This window comes from Dromiciops gliroides, chromosome 4, assembly GCF_019393635.1.
Source record: "Dromiciops gliroides isolate mDroGli1 chromosome 4, mDroGli1.pri, whole genome shotgun sequence".
Lineage (NCBI taxonomy): Eukaryota > Metazoa > Chordata > Mammalia > Microbiotheria > Microbiotheriidae > Dromiciops > Dromiciops gliroides.
Genome location: NC_057864.1, coordinates 232,274,281 through 232,288,900, shown reverse-complemented (window position 1 = coordinate 232,288,900; position 14,620 = coordinate 232,274,281). Strand labels below are relative to the sequence as shown.

General features: G+C 39.5%; 1 pseudogene; it reads left to right on the top strand.

Annotated features, from left to right (window-relative positions):
• Positions 1-13,224: 13,224 nt before the first annotated feature.
• LOC122725927 lies at positions 13,225-13,745 on the top strand (annotated as a pseudogene).
• Positions 13,746-14,620: the final 875 nt, after the last annotated feature.

Genomic DNA, 14,620 nt, shown 5'->3' with positions numbered 1-14,620 from the left:
TCTTCTTGGTTCCCCTCCACCCCCCCCCCCCCTTCCTCATTTCCACTCTCCAGCCTTGTCTGGCTAGAGCGTATTTTGGAGTCTCGCGAGGTTTCTAAAAGGGCGCTAGGACTTCTCGCGTGGAAGACTGTACCACGTGAAAGGAGGGAGCGGAGCTCAAGAGAAGAGGGCCGTGATGGGGGCGGGGACGGGGTTCATTTAGGAGACTTCAGTTGAATTGTCGGAGCATTGCGGGCTGGAGTGGGGCCGTAACTGCCACCGCCCTGAGGCCGCTGGCTTGACGTCCCCAGAATGGCGCTCCTTGGTGAATTGCCACAGCCTCAGGCGCGCAGGCCAAATCACAGGACACCTTTGTGGAGTCCTCCCCTGGCACACATGTATGGCATTTTACAAAACATTTTCACATATGATTTCGTGTGTGATGCAACAACTCTGTGAGCTAGGAAGTGCACTGGCCCTCAAATCAGAAAGATCTGAGTTCAAATTGGGACAAATGAAAAGCCTGAGACAGAGTTTCAGGGTAATTAATAGTCAGTTTGTTAATTAGGTCAGTACATGATAAATTGAAGTCAGTGGTCCTAGTAGAAACCAAAGACCCCCTGCATAGAGGCTGCTGAATGTTTAAATACCCTTGGAAAAGGGGGTGTCCTTGAAGGTGAAAACTGTGGAAGTACCCCTGAAATTAATGTTTTTTCTATGAGTCCAGGCAGATGCACAGGACACAGAGTAAGCCTGATGTAGGAGGCAAAAAAGGGTTAATAGAAAAACCTAAGACCCAAGCTTTAACTCAGATATTAGCTCAAAAAGGGAGTCAGACCCCAGTTAATGGATAGGTTCTCATACCCACAGGGATCAGTACCCATAATGGGACCATAAAGGGTCAGGTCAGATAACAATAAGACACAAGACAAGGCTATAGAAATTCTCATGAAAATTGAAGATATTTTGAAACTAAGCATGGGAAACAGTAAGAGACATGCATAGAAAAGGCCAAATTTGACCCCAGATTCAATTTTGTAACCCCCCAAAACACACCTTCACTGAAAAAGGTACCCACCTGCCTCGGGGATTGGCTTAGGACCCCAGGAACTCCAAATTAGGATAAACCCTCCCCTGTACCTCCCAAAGGTGGAGATTATTATAATGAGTAGGACAGGTGAGGCCTCCCCTGTACCTCCCTGAGAGGGACATATGGATATGACCCTCCACTGAGATGGAAAGTGCCCCCCCCTTCGGCCTAGTGATCTGATCTCAAAGTCTTAAAGCCCTTTACAGCCCCCTATTTCTCTCCCTCTATTTTTTTTCTAGAGAGAGGCAATAATGGGAAGCTACTATCCCCCCTTTCTAAATATAGGCATATCAACTTAAAAATTGCTTCATAGGGTCTGCACCGTGACATTATGTAGATACGATAAATTGTTGCTGAAACATGAAATTTTGCAAAATAACCTATGACTGAACCCCTGAGGTTGGGGCACTCTGACCCAGGAGAGAGGGACTTATCACTGAACATCCCAGGAGAAAGATTTATTGCTGAACCCAATTACCACATTTTTGCTCAAATTAGATATCTGTAAAAAGTATAAAAACTGCTTGATTCCTAATCCCGGTGTGTCACACCTCCTGGTTGTCCCAGTGAGTGTGGTACACCTTTCTTTCGAAAGAAATAAAATCAATGCTTCGGCCTCCTTTCTCCTCGAGTCTCTATTACAGGGGTCAGTGGGTGTACTCCCATCCCACTCATCCCTAAAGTGGAGATTATTATAATGAGACTGATAATCAATTTATCCATACTATAAATATAACTGTCTTTTCTTTCACTATTCGAGAGTTACCTTTCCACTATTCTGTTTCTCTCCCTGTGGTCACCCAAAGTATTGCAATAAAACTTGGGAAACTGAGTCACTGTGTCTTGTAATTCTTTTGGGACGACTCAATCAATTTGAGCCCAAATTCCATCCCACATCAAGCCTGTTTGCTGAAAAGAGCCAATCAAGAGCCTGCAGTGAGCCAAACTCTTGCTCACTTCCAGACACCTTTGCTGGTGTTCACTGGCTGACCTTGCATAGCTGTGCCCCACCCTACACCCAACTGGCCCAAACCAGCCTTGTGGTCAAATGTTCCTGCAAAACATCCTGCTTCTATGTCCACCTGTTCCTGGGAAAGATGGTCCATTCTTTTTCCCAACCCCTCCCTGAAGCTCCCCTTTGTGGTTTTCAAGCATAAATCTCCCCTGCCTCTCCTGACTATGGCTTCCTTTGTGTGTGGGGGTGGGTGGGTGGCAGGGCGGCACTAGTGTCTGATTTTCCTCCTAAAAACTTATGCTTTCTGCTTTCAGTTTGGACTTCTTTGCATTTTGAGGAGTGGGCTTCACCTGCTTGACAAAATCAATTCTGATTGGTTAACAATAAACAAGAATAATAATATTATAATGAGAAGTGAGCTTTTTCTAAAGAAGCATTGGGTAGTGACTGTGATAATGTCAAAGCTCTTGGACAAAGAGACCCATTTCCACCCAGACTACTTGCTCCTCAGGCAATCTAGACCAGGGCTTCTTAAACTTAGTTCATTTGCAACCCCTTTTTGCTGAGAAAATTTTTCCACCCCAGGTATATAGGTACATAAAATAGGTATACAAATCAAACATTTACTACCAAATTTTAGGACCCCCACATTCAGTTACAAGACCCCATATACCCATAGTTTAAAAAGCTTTAATCTAGACAAAGGGATCCATCTTCACCCAGTTCTACCTGAGTAGAACAATGGTGGGGTTACTGTAAGAATTCCACCCAGATAAGATGGTCTGACTGGGGTGAATCTGGGGGCAAGGTCAGAAATGCCCTTGAGAGGCTAGGCTTTGAATAAGAGAAAAAGAGAGGATCTTTGGGTCCTTTGGTTATTAATATAATAAGAATTTTTTTTCTCAAAATCTTGGCCCCAGACAATGTGTGACCCTGGACAAGTCACTTAACCTCTGCCTCAGTTTCCTCATTTGTAGAACAAAGTTATAGTACCTCCTAAAGTTGTTGTGAGGATCAAATGAGGTAACCGTAAAGCACCTGGCACATATGGTCAACACTATGTCAATGTTAGAGCAAACCTAGAGAGGTTAGTTGACTTGTCCGAGGTGACCCAAATATTTCCTGTCATGGCCACGAGGCTCTCCATCCCCACTGTTTGCTGAATTTCATACAGTTCTGAAAGAGACATTTTACAGACGAGGACAAAGTGAGTTATAAAGAAATTAAATGATTTATCCAAGGTCACACATCATAAGTCAGAGAGCTGAGGTTTCAGCCCAAATATAGCATACTTTTCACTATACCAAGCTACTTCCCCCCCCACCCCCATCTATCCTGTTCCTTTTGAAGGAGGTATATTTTTCCAGTCTTAAATCCTATAATCCCTATTAATCCTACCTGTCAGTGATACCTATGAAGACAAATTTGCTTCCTTACATTAGGACATCTAGTGTACCTTATTGCCATGTTTGGGACAAACTGCCTCAGTTTATCCAAATAACTCGAGGAGACCACCAAGTCAAGCAGAGACAGATTTATTACATCCTCATGAGGACGGGCAAAACCCAATTACACATTGAAGTCTTGCAAAGATAGGCCCAATCCTCTAGGTTTTTATAGTAATCTTGAAAAGGACTGTCCCCACGTAACCTAAGGTTGGATGAGCTCACAATCTAACATCCAATCCTGTCTCACCCAAGATGCGTACCCAGCTCATGATCCATGTATGGAGACATGTCCAAGAACAAAGGGGAGAAGGGGAAGGGGTACAAGTCTGAGGAATGTCAAAGAAAGAGGGAGGCAGAAATCACTCCCTTATCTGACTGCAATTAATCCATGACAGGGACTGGGGTTTTGACATGTGAGAGAGGAGTATGATGACTGCTTTATTACAAGCCATAAAATAAGGTGTAGCTGGCATGTGGGAACTAAGCAGAAGTAAAATAAAGAGTGCTAATTGGTAGAACTGTGACAAGTAATAAAACTTACTGGGGGACTGGATATCTCCCAGACCCCATCCCCAAAGTTTACAGAACTGTCCCAAGTCCATTATCTCAACAATAAAACTTAAAGGAGACAGTGAGAATTTGACAAGCAATTAACTTTTAGGCAAAGCAAGAGGCTAGCTATTCTGGGGGGTGGGGGGGGGCGTCTAGGTATCTTTCTGACTCCATCCTCAGAGTTTAATCTGACTCAAATCCATACCTGTCCCACACACCATACTTGATACACTTTTTTTTAATATTTTGTTTATTTGTTTGTTTTTGGTGGGGCAATGGGGGTTAAGTGACTTGCCGAGAGTCACACAGCTAGTAAGTGTCAAGTGTCTGAGGCCAGATTTGAACTCAGGTACTCCTGAATCCAGGGCCGGTGCTTTATCCACTGAACCACCTAGCTGCCCCTTGATACACTTTTGCATAGACATCTGAGGCCATGGGTTTTATTGCTGAGTCTTTACAAAATTTTGTCTCCTGTGAATTTTGGGGTGACTTTAATCTTCTTACTTTGTAGCTGCTTTCTGGTGGATAATTTCAGTGGTTATAAATGGGTAGTTTTCTCCCCCTTCTTTTTTAGCTTGAAGCACTTTTGACTAATTCTTAGTACCTGTCCTCTAGTAACTATTTCTCATTTATCCTATTTTGTATATGTTTGTTTGCATGTTGTCTCCCTCATTAGATTGTAAACTCCTTGTAGGCAGGGACAGTCTTTTTGCCTCTTTTTGCCCAGTACTTAGCAGAGTGCCTGTTACATAATAGGTGCTTAATAAATGGTTTTTTTGATTAATTGATTAATAGACACAGAGCTGGCAAATATATAGAAGAGATATATGGACATACTGTAGATATACAGAATTGTAGTAAGTGCTGCTGGAATAAGAGGATAACTGATTATATGGATGACCTAGAATCAAGATTCCTTTGGTCATTGAGATCTAAAACAAGATTCCCAAGTAGACAAAAACTGGGAGCTGGAATCAGATAAGTGAGCTTTGAAGACATATCATCCCCTATGCATATAAGGTTCAGAACTGAGTGTCCAGCTTTGGAAATTTGGAAAAACCTCAGCACAGGGAATAAAACATATTGTCAAACTTTAAAAATAAATGGCCATGGGGGCAGCTGGATGGCGCAGTGGTTAAAGCGCCGGCCCTGGATTCAGGAGTACCTGAGTTCAAATCCGGCCTCAGACACTTGACACTTACTAGCTGTGTGACCCTGGGCAAGTCACTTAACCCCCATTGCCCCGCAAAAATAAAAAATAAATGGCCATAGCTGTGTGACCCTGGGCAAGTCACATAACCCCAGTTGCCTCACTAAATAAATAAATAAATAAATAAATAGCCAGGGCAGCTAGGTGGCGCAGTGGATAGAGCACCTGCCCTGGATTCAGGAGGACCTGAGTTCAAATCTGGCCTCAGACACTTGACACTTACAAGCTGTGTGACCCTGGGCAAGTCACTTAACCCCAATCACCTTTAAAAAAACAAACAAACAAAAATAAATGGCCAAAGAGTCATAGAGGTTATCCAACCACTATTAACTCTGGAAAATGCCAAAAACCACACAGAAGTAATACCCCAACTGTTAACTCTGAAAAATAAAACTTAACCAAAGAGCTAACAGTGGTTTTAAGCAAAAAGCTTTCTTCATTCCACTGGAGGAGGAAAACTAGACAAGCAAGCTGAGACCTCCTCTAGGAGTCCTGCTTTAGGGAAACCAAGCCTTGATACAGAGAGCAGTGGCTACACAGTGAGCTGTAGCCATGGCAATGAAAGGTAAGAGCAACAATGAGACAAGTTTGATTCAAAGAAGGGTTTCATGACTGGGATATGGTGTTAAACAATTCTGGGATTTTGCTGCAGCAGAGTTCATCCAGAGAATGAGCACAAAGGATTGTTGTTATGCCAAGCTCAGGGCACAGCTTGCTTACTGGGCAACTGGGTAGTAAATAGGAGTAAAAAGAGAGGGTTGGGGGTCAGTTAGGTGGCTCAGTGGATAAAGCACCAGCCCTGGATTCAGGAGGACCTGAGTTCAAATCCGGCCTCAGACACTTGACACTTACTAGCTGTGCAAGTCACTTAACCCCCATTGCCCTGTCCCCCCCCAAAAAAAGGAAAGAAATGGTAATAACATGTGATCAGTTGCTGGGCAAAAAATAAAAATAGACAAATGGAACAAAAACAAATTTAATCAAATACAGATCCCTAGTGCCTAGTTCAACACTGCCATGTTGGAACTGTAGTCAGGAAGGCTCATCTTCCTGAGTTCAAATCTGGCCTTAGACATTCACGAGCTGTTTGACCCTGGGCAAGTCATTTAACCCTTTTTACCTTAGTTCTTCATCTGTAAAATGAGCTGGAGAAGGAAATGGCAAAACTATTCCAGTGCCTCTGCCAAGAAAACCCCAAATGGGGTCATAAAGAGGCAGATATGACTGAAATGACTGAACAACAACAAAGTGCCTAATATGGAGCACACTCCACTCCCCTCCACACCTTATTTTCTGTAAAGAGTGGGGTAGAAGGCAAAGAGAGGGAAGAGGACAAGAGGACAAGAGAGTGAGAAATACACAACTATCTTAACTGAACGTGAATAGGATGAACTCATCCATTAAAAAGAGGACGGTGACATATTAGGAATAAAATGTTCATACTTTTTGACCCAGAGACTCCACTGCTAGATATATAACTCAAGGAGCTAATTAACAAAAAGAAAGGCTCTAGATAAAACAAAATATTTATAGCAACATTTTTTTGTGGTAGCAAAGAACTGGAAACAAAATAGATGCCTATCCGTTGTGGAATGGCTAGACAAATTGTTGTATATGAATGTAATGAAATATTACACTGCTGTAGGAAATGATAAGCACAATGAATCATGAAAAAACTGACATGAACTGAAGCAAAATGAAATAAACAGGGCTAGGAAAACAATATACAAATTGATTTAATATAAATGATAAAAAACAACCACAAAATAACAATAATAATGTTCTTAAAGTATAAGATTAAGCTTAGTCCCAAAAAAGAAAAGATATCTTTGTCTGCTCCTTTGCAGATGTTGGAACCCCTGAGTGTGGAACTTTGTTTAGAATGTAAATTTTTTGATGTATGATCAGTTTATTGATTTTTTCCTCTTCCTTTCTTTTAAAAATTTTCTTTCTTTTTTTAAGAATTAAAAGGAGTTTATTAAAAGGCGGCAACATGTTGACAGACTGATCACTAGAGATCAGCCAAAAAAAATCATTCTTATAAAAGATGGCTCTCTGGGAAATGTACAAGAGGAAATTTAGTCAATATAAAAACAAAAGACATCAATAAAAATTCATTTTAGAAAGAAAGCAATGTGTTTTTAAGGATGGGGAGTGCGAAGGGAGGGAAGAAGATAATTTGGAACACAGTTTTAAAAATGGATGTTAAAATTGTTTTTACATGTAATTGGGTGGAAAATAAAAGTCAATAAATACCTAAAAAGAAAAAAAAAAGAAAGCAAAATCCAACAGTAGTTTACAAGAAACTCCCAAATTGTCTAGGTTGCAGAAACTGCAACAACTTTTTTAAAAAGCGAGAAGAGAAAAGCAAGATAAGAGAATAGTCATGATTCTAGAGATTTGAATTACACTTGGAGAAATGTTTATTATAAATATGGAATACCTTGTCTAGAAGGTATCCCTATCACTGATAATAAAAGCTCACATTGAATTCAAGGAATTTATGAAGCATTCCAGAGCCAAAAGGGCAATGAAAAAAATCTGGAAAAGACTGGAAAGGAATAGACCAGCAAAAAGGAAATCTTTCCCAGGAAACCTATCTCCTAGGAAATATCTGGGACAATAGACTACTTCTGAAGAGACAGTTTCTCCCCAGGGAGCTGGAGTTATAGTTGAAATTTCTAATGCTTTCCAAGCTTCATTTCACAGATATTGGTATTGTGAAATCAGAAAAACAGCTGAAATCACAGTGCAACCTTTAGAAATGAACAGTTTTGGGGCAGCTAGATGGTGCAGTGGATAAAGCACCGGCCCTGGATTCAGGAGTACCTGAGTTCAAATCCGGCCTCAGACACTTTACACTTACTAGCTGTGTGACCCTGGGCAAGTCACTTAACCCTCATTGCCCCACAAAAAAACAAAATTTAAAAAAAAAGAAAGAAAGAAATGAACAGTTTTAAATCTGGATTTGTATTTGGTTTGACAAAATTATTGGAGACAATAACTATTCATGACATAGATAACCAGAGTTCTGGATAGTAATTGATCAACAATGGTATCTCACCTTTGTAGCAATTACATTAAAAGTGAAAACTGTTCTATACTGGATTCTGAGTGCAACCAGCATAGAATGTCAAAATTAGAAGATGCATGTGTAGTTAATAGAAATTCTGAAGATCCTTATTCCAATTCCCATTCTCATTGATGAATCTCAGGATCAAGAACAAGGCTCCCTCTACCTCTCAGGGTTCTGGGGATACCTTTGAGGAGTCCAGGTAATTCTTTTATGTCATTTACTTGAACCTCTACCATTGTGCTCCCTGCCAACATTATCAATCAAGAATCATTTTAGTTAACCAGCCTTAAGTCATTTTTAGAAAGTGATGCAGTGCAGTACCACTATGGTGGTACAGTAAGAAGATTTGGTAAAAGAAAAAAAAATTCCCTGCAAAATCTGTAACACACTCTCTCCTACAGGTACATAAAGAGCCCAGGGGAAAGTGGGCTTAAACTTAGAGAGCACATATAGCAAAAGGATAATCAAATCCTGGTTTCTGGAATTTCTTTTCTCTCATTTTTGGGGTGGTCAAGAAATTCCCTGTAAGTATAGTTTAGTTCTTTTCTGGGTTCTTTGTAGAGTCATGTATTTATATGCAGTCTATTTTTGGCTCCCAAAACAGACACTACTGATGGTAAAAGAGAAATACAGTAGATACAGTAAAACTACAATAGTAGGGAAATTTAATGTTCTCCTTTCAGATCTAGATATATAGTCAAAAGGCAAAAAAGAAAGAAGGTAAGAACTTTTTGTGTGTGTATGATGCAATTGGGGTTAAATGACTTGCCCAGGGTCACACAACCAGTAAATGTCAAGTGTCTGAGGCCAGATTTGAACTCAGGTCCTCCTGAATCCAGGGCCAGTGTTCTATCCACTGCGCCACCTAGCTGCCCTGAAGGTAAGGACCTTAATAGAGCTTTAGAAAAATTAAAGATGATCAATATCTGGGGATTATTTAATGAGAATGGAAAAAATATACATACTTCTCAGTTGCATATGACACCTTTGTAAAAATTGTCCATGAATTGTTACTAAAAACCACACCAAAAAATGTAGAAAAGCAGAAGTATTAAGCCCATCATTTACGGATCTAATTGCTGATACAATATAATTATATTCAATAAAATACCCTTAAAGAAATAATTTTAAAGTAATTAGAAATGAAATAAAATAATTTTTAAAACTTTTTGTGAGGCAATTGGGGTTAAGTGACTTATCCAGGGTCACACAGCTAGTCAAGTGTCTGAGGCCAGATTTGAACTCAGATCCTCCTGACTCCAGGGCCAGTGCTCTATCCACTGTGCCACCTTGCTGCCCCTGCAATAAAATAATTCTAAAGAACTTGTGTATTAAAGAACAAATTGTGGAAACAATAGAAAATTTCATCAAAGAAAATGAAAACAGGGGGCAGCTAGATGGCGCAGTGGATAAAGCACTGGCCCTGGATTCAGGAGTACCTGAGTTCAAATCCGACCTCAGACACTTACTAGCTGTGTGACCCTGGGCAAGTCACTTAACCCCAATTGCCTACCAAAAAAAAAAAAAAGAAAAAAAATGAAAATGAAAACAATAAGACAAAGTATCTATGGGGTGCAACTAAAGCAGTTCTGAGGGAAAGAAATTATATCTCTAAGCATTTTCATCACCAAAAAATGACCCAAACCCCGCCCCCCAAATCAATGAATTGGGCAGGTAGTTGTTTTTTGCATTTGAACAACAAATCGGTAAACCCCGACTAAATAAAAAAGTAGAAATTCTGAAAATTAAAGAAGAGATGAATAAAACTGAAAGCAAGAGCTTTCAGCCCTGCCCCGCCCAGTCAACAAAGAGGTCCACCAACACTGGAGATGGGATCTAACCAGGAGCTCACCTCAGATAGAGTACTCCACACCTGTCATCCAAGAAAAAGTTATGAACCAGGGCAAAAAGAGGTTCCAGATCTCTTGCAAAGTTCAGGAGCAGGAACAGGTGCCAACTGACAACTTTGTTACCCACTACTCAGTTCTAGGTCACAAATCCAGGGTGTACCTAGAAAAGAACCTATGCCCTGGAGAGGGCTCCTGGGTAGGAAGGCCCTGGGAGGTGTGCCAAGAAAATAGCAAGCTCAGAAGCAATCAGTAGCCCAGGAATAAAGCAAATTCTTTAAAATGCTTTACATCAAACCAATCTGAAGTCTGCAGGGGAATAATGAAGGCAGGAATCCTAGACCAAAAGGGAACTTACAATCCTCTCACTGGACCAGAAGACCTTATAGAGGTTGAATCCAACAGCATTCTATTGTCATTCGGACCTAAATCCAGGTTAGGAATTTGCAGAGCTCAGATCAGGGAGAGAGCAGTTTGAATTTTCACTGGATCTGACCACTTGGAGAGCACTGAAAGCTTACAGGTCCCCAACCTGTCTCTGAAAGCCTGAAATAACAAAACAGTCAATACCCCCAAGAAAGCAGAAGTATGCGGAGTCCAGCCCTATCATCAAATCTTAAGTCAGGAAGTAAACTGGAAGAATGACCAAACAGAAAAATAATCCCACCATGTAGAGTTATTATGATGTCAGGTTAAGTTCAAGATACAAACACAGAAGAGAATGACTCCAAAACATCTATAAGCCATGTCTCAGAGAAAAATACAACTTGGAACAGTTAACTAGAATTCCTGGAAAAAGTAAAGCAAGAGGGGGCAGCTAGGTGGCATAGTGGATAAAGCACTGGCCCTGGATTCAGGAGGACCTGAGTTCAAATCTGGCCTCAGACACTTGACATTTACAAGCTGTGTGACCCTGGGCAAGTCACTTAACCCTCATTGTCCTACAAAAATAAATAGAGCAAAAGTTTTTAAAAAGAGTTTTTAAAAAATTTTAGTAAGTTAAATGAGAATGCATGAGGTAAAATTTTTAAAGGAAATAAGAACTATGGAAGAAAGAATTAGAAAGGGAATCAAACACATTCACTGAAAATTAGAACAGACCAAAAGAAGCCAATGTTTCCATAACATTGAACAAGAAATACTAAAACATTATAATTAATTTCAAATATTAATATTGTTAATTTTAAAAGACTAAAAAGATATATGCTATTTCATAGCAAAAACAACTGACCTGGAAAACAGATCAAGGAGAAAAAATTTGAAAATTATTGAGTAATCTAAACCAAAGTCACTTCATTTTACATCAGTTCACGTAAGTCTTTCCAGGTTTTTCTAAAATCTACCAGCTAGTACTCTATTACAATTGTATACCACAATTTGTTCAGCCATTCCCCAGTTGATGGACATCCCCTCAATTTTTAATTCTTTGCTACCACAAACAAAGCTGCTATAAATATTTTTGTACAAATAGGTCTATTTTTGTTTAAAAGGTTTTGTTTACAAGGTTGTTTACAAGGTCTCTTTGGTTTACAAACCTAGTAATGGTATTGCTGGATCAAAGGTTATGCACAGTTTTATAGCCCTTCAGGCATAGTTCCAAATTGCTCTCCAGAAATAGTTGGATCAGTTCACTAATGAGTGGATATTATAACATTCCATGAAGCAAAGGGTATAGGCCTTCAGCCAAGAATAACTTACCCAGCAAAACTGAGTATTATGCTATGGGGTGGAGGGGGGTGGGGCGGGGGGAAATGGACCTTTAATGAAATAGAAGAGTTCCAAGTATTTCTGATAAAAAGACCAGAGCTACATAGAGCCTTTAAAGTTCAAACATAGGAGTTAAGAGAACATGTAAAGGTAAATACCAATGAACAATGATAAGGGACCAAATAGGGACAAACTGCTTACATTCAAATATAGGGAGATGATATATGTGTCCCTCTGAACCATATTATTATCAAGTGTCATAGATTGGTTCAGTTATATCTTGACAATCTTAAGAGAAAAAAATGGAAAGAGAATGGAAAAGGAATATACTAGGTAAAGAAGAGAAAGGAAAGTTAGGGGAAATTGTCTTACATAACTTGAGTCTACAAGTAGACAATGATTCAAGTAAGAAAGAGGGAATGGGAGGAACAGATAACATTTGAACCTCACTCTTCTGAATTGAGCAAAGGAGGGGGAAATATACACACAAGTTATGGTACAGTTGTTGTCCTCTGTGCTCAAAGAGGACCAAAATGATATCATTATGTCAGGGTCCAGGTATAGTATATCTGACTCTACCACAGATTAGGCACAAATAGTCCATATGAACTTATAAAGTTATAGTATATAAACGTGATGGAATGTTATTGTGTGGTAAAAAATGATGGATATAGTTTCAGAAGTACCTCAGAAGACTTTTATGAATGGATATAAACTCAAGTAAACAGAGTCAGAAGAACAATTTATACAATGACAACAATATGGTAAAGATAAACAATTTTGAAAGAATTAAGAACTCTGATCATAAAGACTCCCCATGAATCCAGAGAACTAACAATGAAACAATGATACCTATCTCCTGGTAGAGAGATGAAGGATTTGGAGTGAAGAATGAGACATAGATTTTTTTTTTGACATGGCCAATGAAATTTGTTTTGCTTGACTATATACACGTTGGTAACAGTGGTTTTGTTTTCCTTTTGTTCTCAATTGGAGGGGGGAGCAGTAATGAGAAGGTGGATTTTTACTATTTGAAAAAAATATATATAATTTTAAATAGTCTAAATCACTAGTAATTGTAGAGAGTACTTACAAAGTTGACCAGAATCTGTATTCTGAAAAATAAAAGTATATTTTATATTAGGAAAGTGTATGCTAAGTTTCCTTTTACCATTAAGCACAAAGGTGAGAGGCCCAAACAAATTTGGGCACAGCCTACTATGTGAGCTGGTAGCTACTTGAGAAAGTGGACACTATCTTACAGGTACAAGTAGGAAGAGATTTTCCATCTTATAAGAATAATTGGAACTCCTGTGACAAAGGAGCAAAAGGCTTAGGGCGGTAGTACATCACCACTGACATGGAGACTTTGTACCGGGTGCCCTTCGTGGTCCTTGAATGTCCCAACCTGAAGTTGAAGAAGCTGCCCTGGACCCACATGCTGTCAGCTATGATAGTGTACGCCTTGGTGGTGGTGTCTTATTTCCTCATCACTGGAGAGTAAATGGACAATATATTATGGAAGGACTTGCATCCAGTTTCCTATTTACAATGGGAGGTTTAGGTTTCATAATCCTAGACCGATCCAATGCACCAATTATTCCCAAACTCAATAGGTTTCTTCTTCTATTCATTGGTTTCGTCAGTGTCCTCTTGAGTTTCTTCATGGCGAGGGTGTTCATGAGAATGAAGCTGCCAGGCTATCTACTGAGTTAAGAGTTCCTTTTGTGAAGACACCACAATAACTGGATTTTGCTCCTTTTAATGACATGCCCTTCAAGGACAAAATTTGCAACATGGATTGTCTATGTCTCAGAATGACAAGGAAAGATCTGGTGTAAAAATGCAAAAGGTTTAGTTGATTTTTTGGAAAAAATCCTTTGGTCCTATTGATGTGATAAGCTTATAATAATACCTTTGTTTCTCTATATCGACCCACCACTCATGTCAAGTAATTACATCTGTTCTCTTTGGTTCACCCCCTCCCATTTTTGAGATAAACTATTTTCCTTTGTATAATGAAAAAAAAAGAATAGTTGTGACAAGTTGCTAAGATAAATGGAAAACTTTGAAGATTGGCTTAGGAATAGAAAAAGGAACCAACCTCAGAAAAAATTCAACTTCACCTTATCACAGAAGCACTAAGTTCAAAGGAAGGAGCCTACAGAAAACCTGTTGAGAGATGGAACTACAGACAAAAATGTTCTTCTTCTTCTAAGACAAAGAATCAAAGGAACCAAGGTCCTAACAGTGTTAGGCAAGAGCACTACCAGTAAAGTACAAAGAGGTGAGAGTATCTTCTAATAGAACCATGGTTTGGATGAACACACCCAAGAAAAGAAATTAGAATTGGTATCCCAGAAGCTAATTCCAAAGAACAGACTGCTAGAGAAGTACAGGCATTAAGTAGAGATGGTACAGAAGTACAGATTGAGGACAGAGACTGTCTTTTACTCCTTTTGTATTCCCAGCACTAAGTACAGTGACTAGCACATAGTACATCCTTAATAAATATTGATTGATTGCTAGAACCAGAATTAATCACCCTGGACCCCAAGACAGTAAATCTGACCACATCATCGGTTGCTTATGAGTCCCTATAGATATCCATGTAAAGGTGAAAGTGGAGATTGAAAATATGGATACGTATTAAAATACATCTGAATACATAGTCAGAGGTGTGCTAGAGCCAGGTATGGAGCTAGATCATATCCAGTTCCCAAGTATTGGTTGTTAAATTTTGATTGTGAGAATTA